The 14,544-nt window shown below is 49.0% G+C and overlaps 1 protein-coding gene across 10 annotated transcripts in view; it reads left to right on the forward strand.

Moving 5' to 3' along the window:
* The window catches only part of HPCAL1 (hippocalcin like 1), a 115,103-nt gene that overhangs the window by 28,150 nt on the left and 72,409 nt on the right, over nucleotides 1–14,544 (forward strand). For 2 of the 10 annotated variants that reach the window (XM_081596485.1, XM_081596487.1), the window contains exon 2: nucleotides 12,891–13,038. The exons of 5 other annotated variants lie outside the window; for them this stretch is intronic. The gene's annotated coding sequence lies outside the window, so the exon portion shown is untranslated. Of the gene's footprint in view, nucleotides 1–2,071; nucleotides 2,250–12,890; nucleotides 13,039–14,544 lie in introns of those variants that run through there. 3 more of the 10 variants (XM_081596490.1, XM_081596492.1, XM_081596493.1) reach the window with 2 other exon arrangements.

Genomic DNA, 14,544 nt, shown 5'->3' on the forward strand with positions numbered 1-14,544 from the left:
GGCCTCATGGAGAGGAGGGCTGGACGTGTGCGAGTGGAGGTCCGGGTATGAGCCGGGTCATGCTGGGGTTGGTCTTTAATCAGCCTTTCGGGCGGATACAGGCAAAGCTACTTCTCTTTTTAGAGTGTGTTTGTTCCCCTCTGATAAAAGCAGTGTGTTCACGCTGTTGAGGCTTGGGAAGCAAAGAGGAGCATAAATCGGGTGGCCATGATGAATTGTAGATGCCTGTGCTTGATGCTTGTGCTCCAGGGTTTGGTGTTTGTCCTTCTGACTCCTGTCTCTGTGAACCCTCTGGGGAAAGCACAGCCTGCCCCGGAGGCCAAGGGAGCCAGCCCCACGGTCTCAGCAGCCTCCTGGCTTCAGCACAGGCGAGAGAAACCTGCCCTCCAGGGGTGGGAGCCGCTGCAGCCTCCCTAGGGTCCTGAGGTCAGGTGCGCCTTCACCTGGCCACACCCGGGGGTGGGGTGGGGGTGGTTTGCCGCCCACGCTGAGCTTCCAGAACCTGTCTTCTCAAGGAGACAGGTGTATTCTTTCCCCTGACTCAGACCTTCCGTGTAAACTGGAATTCCTTCACGCTCTCAAAGCCGACATGTCCAGTGTTCAACCGTGACCATTTTGCTTTTGTGTGTGCTAAGGTCGCTTCAGTCGTGTCCGACTCTTTGTGACCCTGTGGACGGTAGCTCGCCAGATTCCTCTGTCCATGAGATTCTCCAGACAAGAATACTGGAGTGGGTTGCCGTGCCCTCCTCCAGGGGATCTTCCCAACCCAGGGATTGAACCAGCACCTACATCTCCTGCACTGGCAGGTTCTTTACCACTGGTGCCACCTGGGAAGCCATTTTGTTTTTGAACTTAATTTTTTGAAGAAATTATTTTTTTACACAGATATTCCTGGATAAGATTGGAAAACATAGAAAAGGAAGGAAGAAGGGAAGAAGTCTCCTGTAACTACCCCATCCACCCTGTAACTCTTGCTAGCATGCTGTTGTGTACCCTGTAAGAGTCATTCCTGTCTGCATAAAGGAGTCCATGAGGTCTGGAAACAGGCAGGTAGATACAGCATTGTCAAGAATGTCTTCAGTCTATGAAGGAACAAAATAATGTCGTGTGACCAGACTTTATAGATGCCCTGTAGATACTTGTAATACAAATGTATATATTTAGCAAAAATTACATCATATCGTGGTGCTGGAGAAGACTTGAGAGTCCCTTGAACTGCAAGGAGATCAAACCAATCAATCCTAAAGGAAATCAACCCTGAATATTCACTGTAAAGACTGATGCTGAAGCTGAAACTCCAATACTCTGGCCATCTGATGCAAGGAGCTGACTCATTAGAAAAGACCCTGATGCTGGGAAAGATTGAGGACAGGAGGAGAAGGGGATGACAGAGGATGAGATGGTTGGATGGCGTCCCTGACTCGACTGACATGAGTTTGAGCAAACTCCAGGAGATAGTGGAGGACAGGGAAGCCTGGTGTGCTGCAGTCCATGGGGTCGCAAAGAGGCAGACATGACCTAGTGATTGAACAACCACAGCAACACATCATATTTTCACTTATTTTGATTCATGATTCTGTAAAAACTTGTAAACATGACAGATGGGTGTAAGACAGTATTTCACGGTTGTTTTAAATTATATGTTCCTGAATTCTAGTGAGGCTGAACACCTTTTCAATATGTTTATTTTCCTTTTTGGTTTCCTCTGCTGTGAATTGTATGTTCATTTCCTTTGCTCAGTTTCATTTTGTGAGTAATTATCTTTTTCTCATTGATTTATAGGTATTTGTATATTGTCAGTAGTACTATTTTATCTTTTGCTTTTTAAAATTAACTTATTGAGAAAGCTTTCCTATGGGAAAAGTACACATCATTTTATTGACCTTCCATTTTGGAGAGAGGTGATAAATACATAGGTGGGTAGGATTTGTTTAGCTCGTCGTTTAAGTGGCTTGCAGTTTTGCATTAATAGGAACACGGTTGTGTGTCAGTCAGCTAAGTTATGTTCTGGTAACAAATGACCCCCCAGTCTCCATGGTTTATCGCATCCTAGATTTCTTTTTCACTCAAGTTACACGACCATCCCCTGCTGTCTGCAACTCTGCTTGATATCCTTGTTCCTCTGGGACCCCGGCCTGCAGAGAAGCCCCTGTGTGAGACGTTGCTGGTCTCAGGGCAGAGAAAAAGCGTGGTGGAACACAATGATTCTTTAAGCTCCTGCTCAGAGATGAGAATTGACGTGTACGAGGGTGAGTTCTCATCACATTTCATTAGCTAAAGTGAAGGGTACCACCAGGCTTGATGTCAGTGGGGTGGGAAATACCCTCCCCACCTCCCCACCTCCCCATACCTTCTTCCCACCCCCGCCCTGCTGTGGGTAGAGGGACAGTGACTGTTTTGAACATTACAATTTACCACGTTGGGGGATGAACACTGCTCTACCCCTCCCCCAATTTATGTGTTTGTGCCTCAGGATAAATTCTTAGAAGTAGAGTTGCTAGGTTCAGAATATGCACATTTGTTAAGCTTTTGCTATTCATTGTGTTTACTAGATTTTAACTGTTGCCGCATGTCTGCTGTGAATTTATAAGTAATTATCAGTCCGATGACCATTTTCAAAAGAAAAGCAAGTACTGTTCCACAAAAATACTTCACTGCCCTCCCTAGCCCTCCCCGTGACTGTAACAACTCATCTAGCTTGATAGTTGTCAGACTGTTTCCATATTTTATTTTCTTCTCACAGCCACTTTGGGAGGTTTGGTGTTCTAGGTATTTCATTGCTTTTTGCAGATGAGATACCTGAGGCTCTCAGGGAGGTTGAGAAATTTGCTCAGGGCTTCACAGCTGGTGATAAGGAGAGGCCCCGACTGATGCCAGGCCAGGCCTGGGCTCTTTCTCTGCCATTCTGGCATGGGGAAGCTGAGACTAGACTCTTGCCGCCCACCCCATTGTCCCGTCCCCCTGCCCCTCCAGCGCCCCCCAAGCAGCCTCTTCACCTTCCCCACCTCCCTTTCTGTGGCGCCCGGTGGCTGGGTTCAGTCCCTGGGAAGGAAGCCCTCGGGCCAGGCCCTGGCCAGGAAGACCCGGGAGGCTGGGTTCCTGGCAGCACTGCAGAGCCTGCCCTCTGAGGACGAGCCGCCTGGGCTTAATCTGTATCACTGACCATCTTTGGATTTGGAGAGGGGATTTACTATATTTAGAAAAAGTTAAGGGAGCATTATAAATCCTTTAAGTGGGCAGAACTGAGGAGATGAGAGTCTTTATTGAGGAGGGTGGCTTTTTCTTAGGAGTTGTGGATTTTAGACCAAAGGGGTTGGTTTGAGTGATGTTTAGGTGCTGAAATCTATGTAAACCTTGTGGGGCCATCACTGTAAGAGCAGGATTCCTTCTTCAGTCCCTCATGGAACTGCTACTGTCTGGCCGGTCTTTGGAGCAAAGGAGAAACTGAGCTCAGAGTCGTACTTCTTGTTTCTTATCTCTTTGAGATGGAAGTGACCCTCTATCATCTTTCAAGTAGGTTATTCATTTCCTCTGAGCCTGCAGTTTACTCACTTGTCAAATGTGAAAGTCTTCTCTGCCTACTCTGTATGGTTGCTGGGAGGAGCCTGTGAGATTTAATGGACGTTTAAGATTGAACCACAAAAGCATGTAATGTAAATGGATGCCTTCACCGGGATGGCTGGAATTAAAAAACTGGACAGTAACAAGTGGTGGTGAAGATGTGGAGAAATAGAAGAAATGGAGAACTAGAAGCATTGCCAGTGGGACTCTAAAATGATGTAAGCACCCTGGAAAAACAATTTGGCATTCTTCAAATAATTATTGACTATGCCAAAGCCTTTGACTGTGTGGATCACAATAAACTGTGGAAAATTCTGAAAGAGATGGGCATACCAGACCAGCTGACCTGCCTCTTGAGAAACCTGTATGCAGGTCAGGAAGCAAGTTAGAACTGGACATGGAACAACAGACTGGTTCCAAATAGGAAAAGGAGTACATAAAGGCTGTATATTGTCACCCTGCTTATTTAACTTATATGCAGAGTACATCATGAGAAACGCTGGGCTGGAGGAAGCACAGTCTGGATTGCCGGGAGAAATATCAATAACCTCAGATATGCAGAGGACACCACCCTTATGGCAGAAAGTGAAGAAGAACTAAAGAGCCTCTTGATGAAAGTGAAAGAGGAGAGTGAAAAAGTTGGCTTAAAGCTCAACATTCAGAAAACTAAGATCATGGCAATCCGGTCCCATCACTTCATGGGAAATAGATGGGGAAACAGTGGAAACAGTGGCTGACTTTATTTTTCTGGGCTCCAAAATCACTGCTGATGGTGATTGCAGCCATGAAATTAAAAGACGCTTACTCCTTGGAAGAAAAGTTATGACCAACCTAGACAGCATATTAAAAAGCAGAGACATTACTTTGTCAACAAAGGTCTGTCTAGTCAAGGCTATAGTTTTTCCAGTGGTCATGTATGGATGTGAGAGTTGGACTATAAAGAAAGCTGAGTGCCAAAGAATTGATGTTTTTGAACTGTGGTGTTGGAGAAGACCCTTGAGAGTCCCTTGGACTGCAAGGAGATCCAACCAGTCCATCCTAAAGGAGATCAGTCCTGGGTGTTCATTGGAAGGACTGATGTTGAAGCTGAAACTCCAATCCTTTGGCTACCTGACGTGAAGAGCTGACTCATTGGAAAAGACCCTCATGCTGGGAAAGATTGACGGCAAGAGGAGAAGGGGATGACAGACGAGGAGATGGTTAGATGGCATCATTGACTCGATGGACATGGGTTTGGGTGGACTCCGGGAGTTGGTGATGGACAGGGAGGCCTGGTGTGCTGTGGTTCATGAGGTCGCAAAGAGTTGGACACGACTGAGCAACTGAACTGAACTGAACTGAAATAATTAAACATAGAGTTACCATATGACATAGCAGTTCCATTCCCAGAAGATAGGAAACAAATGTCCACACAAAAACATGTATTCAGATATTTGTAGTAGCATTGTTCATGATAGCCCAAATGTGGAAACAACTCCAATGTCTATTAACTGGTGAATGGATAAACAAAATGTGGTATATCCACGCAGTGGAATATTATTCAATCATAAAAAGAATGAAGTATTGACAAAAGGACAAACCTTGCAAACATTATGCTCAGTGCAAGAAGCCAGACAGAAAAGGCCACTCTTGTATGTCTCTATTTGTGTGAAATATCCAGAATAGGCAAATCTAAAGAGACAGAAAATAGATTCATGGTTGGCAGGGCTAGGATAGGAGGGAGGAGACTGCCAGAGTGTGGGATTTCTTTTAGGGGATGATGGAAATGTACTGAATTAGACAGTGGTGATAGCTGTACAACTTTATGAATATGCTAGAAACCACTGAATTGTATACTCTTAAAAACAAACCATGCAAATATTAATGAACAGTATTTTGGCAAATTACTAGAAGGCAACATCAGGGAACAGAGTGTGGATTTGGGACCAGACTGGCCTGGATAGTAGTTGTGTGATTTTAGAGAATCGATGGCTTACTCTTTTTGAGCCTCAGTCTTCCCACCTATGAAGTGGGGATAGTGCCCACTTTGCAGGGCTGGAGGGCAGACTCCACGCGGTGATGCCTGTCTCGCTCAGCCCTGGCAGGCGCTCACGGAGTGGTGGCTGTGATTGCTAGGGCATCTTCTCTGTGCCTGGCTCAGGGCGCCGGCCGTGGCAGCGTGGTCACATGGGCTCATTGATTTAGTGATTGGGAGGAGCGCAAGCTAGTGTTTATTGAGTCCTTACTCTGAGCCCCCTCCTGGCATCTTGAGTGTTTTTACTTGTTGCATCTCTTTAGTTCTCAGAGCAGCCCTGTGGCCTCCTGAGAGAGCTAGCAATGGATGGGGATGTTTCCAGGAAATGCCTGGTGGGGGCGGTGAGGGCCGCACAAAGGAGACAAGAGGCAGGGCGTCTGAAGCTGAGTGATCGGTGACCATTGTTCATCACACTAGTCTCTGGTTTTGTATATATTGGAATTTTCTTTTACAATAAAAAGTTTGTCAACCAATAACACTATTATCTGTTTTACGGGTGGGGAAATCATGGTAGAGCGTACATGGTTACACAGCAAGACGCAGAGACAGTGTTCTGCATGTTGGGCCTTAGCAACCAGCCTGGGAACCAGGTCCCCCAGGCCAGTGGGCCTCCTGGGGTTACAGCTCTTCCTACGGCCAGAGCCGTCGAGGCCTGGGGCTTCTCTGCCACCCAACCCTGGCTGATCACCTCCCATTCTTCCCCCCCTCCGAGAGAGCCCGGAGGCGTGACAGGTGGGAGATGAAAGGCTGGGGATTGCAGAGGGAAGGCGTTTTCCTTCTGCCCCTAAATGCAGGAGGACTCTTAGAGACCCTGGCCTTCCTGACGTTGGGATGAAGTACTTGCCCTTGGTTATGTTGATCTGGTGAAGTCTGTGGGCACGTGACATCGCTTTGTTTCTCATACTGTGACCTCTCAAAAACTGGGGAGTCCACTGAGGGTGGGGGCATGTGCACCCGCCCTGCTTTCTCCCCTCTCTTCCCCTCCCCCACCCACCTGCAGAGCAGAAAGGTGACACAGACCCCAGTGTGAAATGCAGCCCCCTCACCAGCTGGGTGGCCTTGGAGACGTGTTCTAGTTACTGATGTTTCTTTAATGTTGGATAACTCAGAATGTCACTTGCAACAGTAGAGGCGGTGGCTTTGAGAGGCCGCCTCTAAGTAGATGTGGGAATGTCCCTGGGGAGGGAGGGGTGGCGTGGTTTGTCCCAGGCGGGTGCAGGCCACAGGGGGCTGAACTGGCTGGGCCACCAGGTCTGCCTGGGCTCTAACCCCGTGTTTGTCACTTTCAAAGCTTTGCTTTTATGGTTTCACTTCAGATACCAGGGGAGTTTCCTCTGGGACTTAGTCTGATCTCTAAAGAGCCTCTGAGAAGAAACCCTGCAGCCTGCAGGCCCTGCAAGCATACACAGACCTGTTTCTTGCTGACTCCTGTGCCCAGAGCTTCCCAGGTGGCACTAGTGGTGAAGAACCCACCTGCCAATGTAGGAGACATGGGTTTGATCCCTGGGTTGGGAAGATCCCCCGGAGGAAGAAATGGCCACCTACTCCAGTATTCTTGCCTGGGAAATCCCATGCACAGAGGAGCCTGGGGTCACAAAGAATGAGACACGGCTGAGCAACTGAGCACAGCACCAGCGCCCAGAGCCCATCTCCTCTGCTGTCCCTGTGTCCCTGTCCTGTTAACTTTCCTCTGGGTAAGAAAGAGCACTTACAATCAAGACAGTGTCATTAAATTAACCCTCAGACTTCTCTTCTCTAAGCTAAATCATTCCATCCCCTGGTGCCCCTCAGAACATCTGTCATAAATTCCAGATACTGTACTGGACATGCAGTAAATTCCAAATAAATTATGTGACAGCTCACTACCCTAAGCTCCATATAAATGCATCTGGAGGGAGGTTTTCAGCGGAGTCGTGCTTTAAATTGGCTATCTGGGGCAAAGTTTCTTAAAACCTAGGCTGACTACCTAAGGGTCTAGATGTAAAATGGAAAATGTGGCAGAAACTTAACTACAGGGGTGCTTCTCTAATTATAGCTCAGCTATGACCGCAGAGTGGGGGCGGGACCTTTAAACAAAACTCCCCTAGAGGCATGGAAGCTGCCCAGAGATTTTGGAAGCCTAACTGGGAGCTGCTGGCCCTTAAAAAATCAGGAAATGATTCTAGGGTGGCTCAGGCTATGTTCTAAGACCGTGAGTGGGGGAGGAGGGGGAAGGCTCAGATAGAGCAGAAGCTGGCATGGCCAAGTGCTTCCGGAAGGATGTAACTGTGTTAAAGCAGCGCCTTTTTGATTACCCTGGAGAAAATTCAAATATTTTGAAAAGATCTGGGAGTTTGGAGTTTCAGGGGTCTTTCATGGCAAAGCTGGGCTGTTTCATTTAGATAGGGATTTTATAGGCTTTAAGGCAGATTTTTTATTGCTGGTGAGTAATCAGTGACTCGTCACTGAATGAGCTTGGAGGTGGAGGCCCTACACGGCTCAAGCCCCAAGCTTCACTTCTCCATTTCCCTTCCCTGTGCAGGCGCCTGCGTGCATGGCTGGGCAGCTCTGGGTCCTGGGAGATAGTGATAAAGCACCTCAGCCTCTGGCCTCCAGCCTGATGGGGATGATGAACGTAAATAAAACAGCTCACGAGGACAAGCGCCCAGAGAGCTCCAGGAGGGACTGATTAACCCTATGGAAGGGAGTGGTTGGGAAAGGCCTGTGGCAGGGTGCAGCGGAGAGAGTTGCTACCCTGGGCTTTTAGGGATGCTAGACTTTGACTTGGGAGGAAATTGGGGTGAGCAGATTCCAGGCACAAGGAACAGCATGTGCTAAGGCATCTGGCCGCCCAGCCAGAGGTGGTGAAGCTCCTTCTGTGCCCCCAGTTCTCTCTCTGGTTGGATTTGGTTCTGTTTCGGGGCAAGGAGAAACACAGTCTGTTCCTGGGCCCAGCCGTCCACCCCTCCGGAGACTGACCAGAACATTCCAGCCTGGCCTCTGAGGATTCTTTCCATCTGTCTGTCCCGCGGCTGGAATCCAGGGCTGTGACGTGTAAGTGGCTGTTTGCATCTCTCCCCGAAGTGTCCCCCGGCCCCCCCTCATGGACAGGTCAATGCTCCAGCCAGGGCATGGCTGAACTATGGGTGAAATGCAGGCTTTGGAGGTGGCCAATTCCTGATTGGGTCCCCCCCATGGGACAGGAGGGAGGAGGAAGACTGTTCCCTTCTCCTAACTAGGGTCAAGTTGAGTTTGGCAGAGTTTTAAAAGAAGGGAAACACTGGGTCCTTTCCATTCCTCTTTGTACCCCCTTCCCCTCCTGTGCACATACTGCTCAAGACTGTTCTCCTCTGGGCAACCACAGAGCCCTGTCCCATTCCCCCCAAAACATACCTTACTACTTATCCCCTCTGCTAGAAAGGTCCATGCCGAGAATACTGGCTTCCTTCTGGGGCAAGATGAATGCAACCTGGTGGTAATTCACACTAGAGTGTGAAGGACTGATGGCACCATATCTCCCCCAGAGTCCTGGGTGTATGTATGTGTGAGGGGTGAGTTTGGATGATGGGCCACAGGGGGGACAGGTAAGCCAGCCTAGCATCGCCCACAGACTTTCACGTAAGCTCTTCCTATTGTCCTCAGGATGATCCTTTCTTCTGCTTTTGTGTTCGGAGGCTCCTTGAAGTCTGCAGCATTTGCAGGGTGAGGAGGGGCTTTGGGTGGGACCTCTGGCACATAGGTTAGCACAGCTGCCTTTGACTGCAGACCCCAGATGGTGGGTGGCCAAAGGCGGCTCAGAGTGACCCCGCTGGAACCGACTAAAACTGAATTTGAAGGCCAGAAGCAAAACACATCCTTGCAGAGGGGCGTTTAGATGGCATCAGTCGCATATAAAGTCCCTCTGCTGTCCTCTCGTGGGTGGGGGACAGGGGCAGTGTGGTGGCTGCAGGATAAGCAGAGAGTGGAGTAATCAGAGAAGAAAGAAGGCTGAGCCTGGAGGCTGGACCGATAGCCAAAGGCCACAGGCTTCCTAGGCAGGTAATGCCGGAGTGAGCCTTGGCAGGTCTGCACTGCAGGAGGACGGAGCTCCTCCCCAGGTTATTGAGAACCTCATTGCTCAGCGGTTTGAAGTACAGACCCAGCAGGGCTGAAGGCTGCCGAGCACTTCTGCTTGGGGCCCTGACTGGTTGCTTTTTAACCGGGTTATTAAGCTACTGAGGGACCAGGGATGCAGGTCCCTTATTAAAAACCAAACAAACAAACAAACAAAAAACAAGAAAGGCAGAGCCAGCCAGGCAGAAGACTGAGGGCCGCGGTGACTTCATCAACCCCAAGACTTTGATGCTGGAGGACAAGGGAGATGCGGGCTTTGATGTGCACTCTCTCCACGGCTGTCACCGCCGAGTCGACCCGTCTGCGAAGGCAGTGCTGCGCCTCTGAGCCAAAGATTAATTATGTAACAGAGCCCAGATCCCCAGGCGGGCGACTGCGCCGCAAACGGGCCCTGGAAGACTCCTGCCCGGGTGCCCCCAGGTGCCTGAGGATTAGCCGAAGGGAAGCAGGAATGAAGACGCATCTATTACTCGGATCCCTGAAACGGGGTTTCTCAAATTGTACAGTTATTGTCTTCGTGGAGTCCAGAAGAGCTTCTTGAATATCGCTCTGCAGGTCCCTGCAATGGAGCCCGCTGCAGAGAAATGAAGAAAAGCTATGGGGCATCTGCAGCCGCTATTATACCATCTGGTGGCTCAGAAATATTTTATAATCAAATGAGTAAGACGGGTTTCTCGCACGCCCCGGGGAACAGCGTCCCCTCCACGCCCCTCCCAACGCTCTCTCTGTCTCTCTCTTTCCTTGTCTCTCCTTCTCTCTCTTTTTGTCCTTCCGTCCACCTGTGTCTCTCTGTCTTGCTTGCTCACTCGGCCATCTTGGGGAAACACCAGAGAAGCTGGTTCCCAGCAGTAAGATACCATCTACTAGCTGGGTGACCTTGGGCAGCCCTGTCTGTTTTCTCATCCTTGTTTTGTTCCTTAGTAATGTGGAGGTGCTCAGTGCTGTTACGTGAATCAGAGTGAGATTCATATCTGAGCACGTTCTACTTTGATGCTGCTTACTACTTGTCTTAGGAAGACTTTTCAAAATTGTCTCCTTGAACTTTTTCTGAACATAAATGTGATACATGGTGTTCGCTGTGGAATATTTAGGAAATATAAAGAAATTAGAAAACAAATGAAGAATGTGTAACACCTCCTCCTTCCAAAGGAGGAGAAGGTTTGGCTGCTCTGGGGAAGGTTTTCTAAGTAACTTGAGCACACAGATGGTCTGTGTGCACAAACCAGGAGGAGTAACTGGGATATAAATGGAGTGGGAGTCTGTGGGGACGTCTGTGTGTGTTCCTGAGGGGGCGTGTGTATGTATGTGTGTGCTCACATGTGTGTGCGATGCCTTGGGGTCCTCAGAGGGGGAGCTCAGTCTGAGTAGGGGCCCGCAGCTTCCCTGGTGGAGCACCGGTTCTGTCCCCTGGGTGCCTTTCTCTGAGAGGAGGCGGGGTGCTGGTGTTAAGGTGGGATGTATGGGAACACGGCTGGCTCCTCCGTGTTCGTTTCCAGCCATGCTGCAGACCAGGTGGTCCAGCCCCGCACAGGCCAGGCAGCTCTGGGATGTGGGCGAGGAATCCATCCCCAGATGCCCCGAGCCTACCTGTGCTCAACCCCATCACAGTCCACCTGCCTCCTTCGGGCCCGGCCATTGACTGGACAATGGAACTGAGGACCCCAGGCCGGGGACAGGTGTTGTTTATGTTGATTGGGTGCTGGGAGAGCCTTCAGCGTGGTCACCCTCAAGCCGAACTAAATGTACTGTATTTGCAGGATGGTAGTATAAAACTGGCAACATGACCCAGTCTATCCCTTTCTCTTTCACTCCCTTTTGGGTTTCCACATCTATTAGAGCCCCAGGTTCCCCCACACAGACGCTGGTCTCCCCCCTCCCTCCCCTTCTCTCCCGCTCTCCACCACCCCGCCCCACTGCCCAGACTAGTTTCTGAGGGATCAGTATTTTCTTGCTCGGGGAAGAGGGGTGTAAATTGTTTTCATCCGCCCAGGGACATGGCACTCACAGATAAGCCTGAGTATTGCAAACTGGGATTCACCTTCTGAAGTCTCTGCAACACCTGCCCCTGTGCTGGCTGGTGGTGGAAGCTGGTTACATGAGTTCAGCCAGCCACGTGGGCCAACCTCGTGAGGAGTGTGTCTGACATCTGGGCCCTGGGGTCCAAGTGGTGGGCCCTGATCTTTACAAGGACTTGCTTGCACAGTCACTGATCTGGTCTTCGACCCACTAGCCCCCGCTTCTGAGCATCCCCTCGATGCCAAGCTCTCGGCCATGGCAGGACCATATGGGGCCCGGGATGCAGGGCATCCGGTGAAAGCTTCTCCCAAGCTGGTGGCTGGCTTGGATCACGGCGGTTTCATGTTAGGTAAAAAATGTCCCTCCCAAGGACTGACGATAGTCATTCCCGCTAAGCTGCAGCCACAGGATGGGGTCAGGAGTAGAGGCAGGCAGAGGTGAGGGGAAGAAAACAGTTTAAGAAAACAGTTTTCAAATGGCCGCACCTATCACTCCTCATTTGGAAGTGCCTCCTGCTACCCTGGGGCTTCAGGATCTGATTTGGGGGTGTTAGTCCCTTCCTTCAAGCCCAGCTCAGATACTCGGGGTTCTTCTGCTGGCCCCTGGTCTCCTACGGATTTACTTATTTATTTGTTGGCCATGTCATGCAGCATGTGGGATCTTAGTTCCCTGAATGGGGATCAAACTCACACCCCCTGAAGCTTAGCGTCTTATCCACTGACTGCCAAGGAAGTCGATCCCCTACAGATTTAAACACACCTGGGTTATCACCTCTTTCTAGGAGAAGTTGAAAATTCCTGGAGGCCTCCATCATATATGCCACTATGTACAGTCCGAAACAACTTACCTTAAGCACCCCAGTTCTTTTATTTCTATGTCTTTGGTCTTTCAGACTAGGTCCTGGCTTAGCAGACTGTATTTCAAATCTGTGTGTGTGTATACGTGCTCAGTCACTCAGTTGCAGCCCCATGAACTGTAGCCCACCAGGCTCCCCTGTCCATGGAATTTTCCAGGCAAGAATACTGGAGCAGGTTGCCATTCCCTCCTCCAGGGCATCTTCTTGACCCAGGGATCAAACCCTTATCTCCTGCAGCTCCTGCATTGCAGGCAGATTTTTTACCACTAGCACCGCCTGGGAAGCCCATTTGAGAATGTGGGGAAGGGGGTATATAACAGAAGGATGTTTCAACAGCCTCTACCATTTCAGAAGGCCTGCTCTACCGGAGAAGGACTAGTGTCCTGCTAAGCCACTCGCCGGCACATCATTCATTCTTTCGTCGCTTTCCTAGCTGCCTACGAGAAACCCAGCACGGAGCTGGGGGTGTGAAAGCCAGATCGGCAGTGGAGGACTTCAGGTACAGTGAGACTGACCTCTTACCCCAGAAGCCTTGTGTCTCTTTAGAAATACTCTGGATTCTGGCCTTCTCCCAGGAAATCCAGATTTGTGTGGCATGATGTTACTCAAGCCTGCTTGATCCAGCAGGCCCTGGCTCATTTCTAAAAGCAAGCCTCACTCTTCAGCTGCTGACCCAGAATACTTAACACAGGGGCCCCTCTTAGTTTCTACCAAATTAAGGAATCTCTTTCAGTGCTTATTAGGTCAGGGAGTCCTGATGTGTTCCTTGATTCATGCTGTTCCCATTCCGTATCTCATTTACCTGTGTAGCCCCAGGGTGCTTTATTGGTACCTCCAGGGGCAGTGTTGGCTGGGACAGCGTGGCATTCCTGAATTTCTCCCTATTACTAGCTGAAAGTAATAGAATCTGAATCTTGAAAATTCATCGCACATTTTCTCTGCTATGAAAGCAGCACATACTCATTAGAACACCCTGAAAATACTAGATGATAAAAAGGAGAGAGGAAAAAATGACATCTTGTCATACTTGCTCAGGTAACCATTGTATGTTCATGTCCAGAAAAAGCCCTCTTCTGCTACCATCAGCCCTGGCAACGAGTTGCTTAGTTAAAAAGAGTATGAAAGAGGGGATCATAAAAATGAAAATAAAATACAGGCATTATTGTTGTTTAGTCACTAAGTCATGTCTGACTCTTTTAGAACCCCATGGACTGTAGCCTGCCAGGCTTCTCTGTCCATGGGATTTTCCCCGACCCAGGGATCAAACCTGCGTCTCTTGCATTGGCAGGTGGATTATTTACCACCAAACCACCAAGGAAGCCCCTGATACAAGCATACCTCGAGCATTTTATTTTAATGTGAAGTATTTCATTTTAACATGAAGCCTGTGTTCATTCTCTCATCCTCTTCTGATTTAAGCCCCAGGTCTTTCTTGGATTATGGGTTCACTGGATGATGTCCGAATTATCTTTTTTGTAGCATCCTTTCATACATTTTCTGCGATTCTTGGTTTCTGTTTCTATCAAGTGAGGTAGGAACTGAGTGCCCAATACGTGCAAATTTTTACACATTTCTAAATTTATTCAGCTGTTTTGTCTATGCCTAATTTAACAGCGATCTTCCTCAAATATTCGACTCATTTCATAAAAACAGTTCCTTTCTAATGCTTATTGCAACAGTTGATGTACAATTTAATTAAGTCAGGTAATTGCAGAAGTACAACTGGGATAAGCAGGTTTGAGGACAAACACAGCCGTGTCTTGATGAGCTCAGAATACAGCCTACCCCGAGATCCAGCAGGCCGTGGGCCTCACAGAGGGGACTGGACACTTCACGCAATCCAGGGACAGCTCAGGGGACAAAGTTAAGGAAGCTGTGGGGTTTTTTTTTCCTAATCTTTTTCCTGTCTATGCTCATTTTTATATATGGAACATTTTGTGTGCTTTCCCCTCTTAACTACTGGGAGAGGTCTCATAATGTTATCAACTCCAGGCTGCAGTTTTTA

Source organism: Giraffa tippelskirchi, chromosome 4 (genome assembly GCF_054371585.1).
Source record: "Giraffa tippelskirchi isolate mGirTip1 chromosome 4, T2T-mGirTip1v1.2.pri, whole genome shotgun sequence".
NCBI classification, from domain to species: Eukaryota; Metazoa; Chordata; class Mammalia; order Artiodactyla; family Giraffidae; genus Giraffa; species Giraffa tippelskirchi.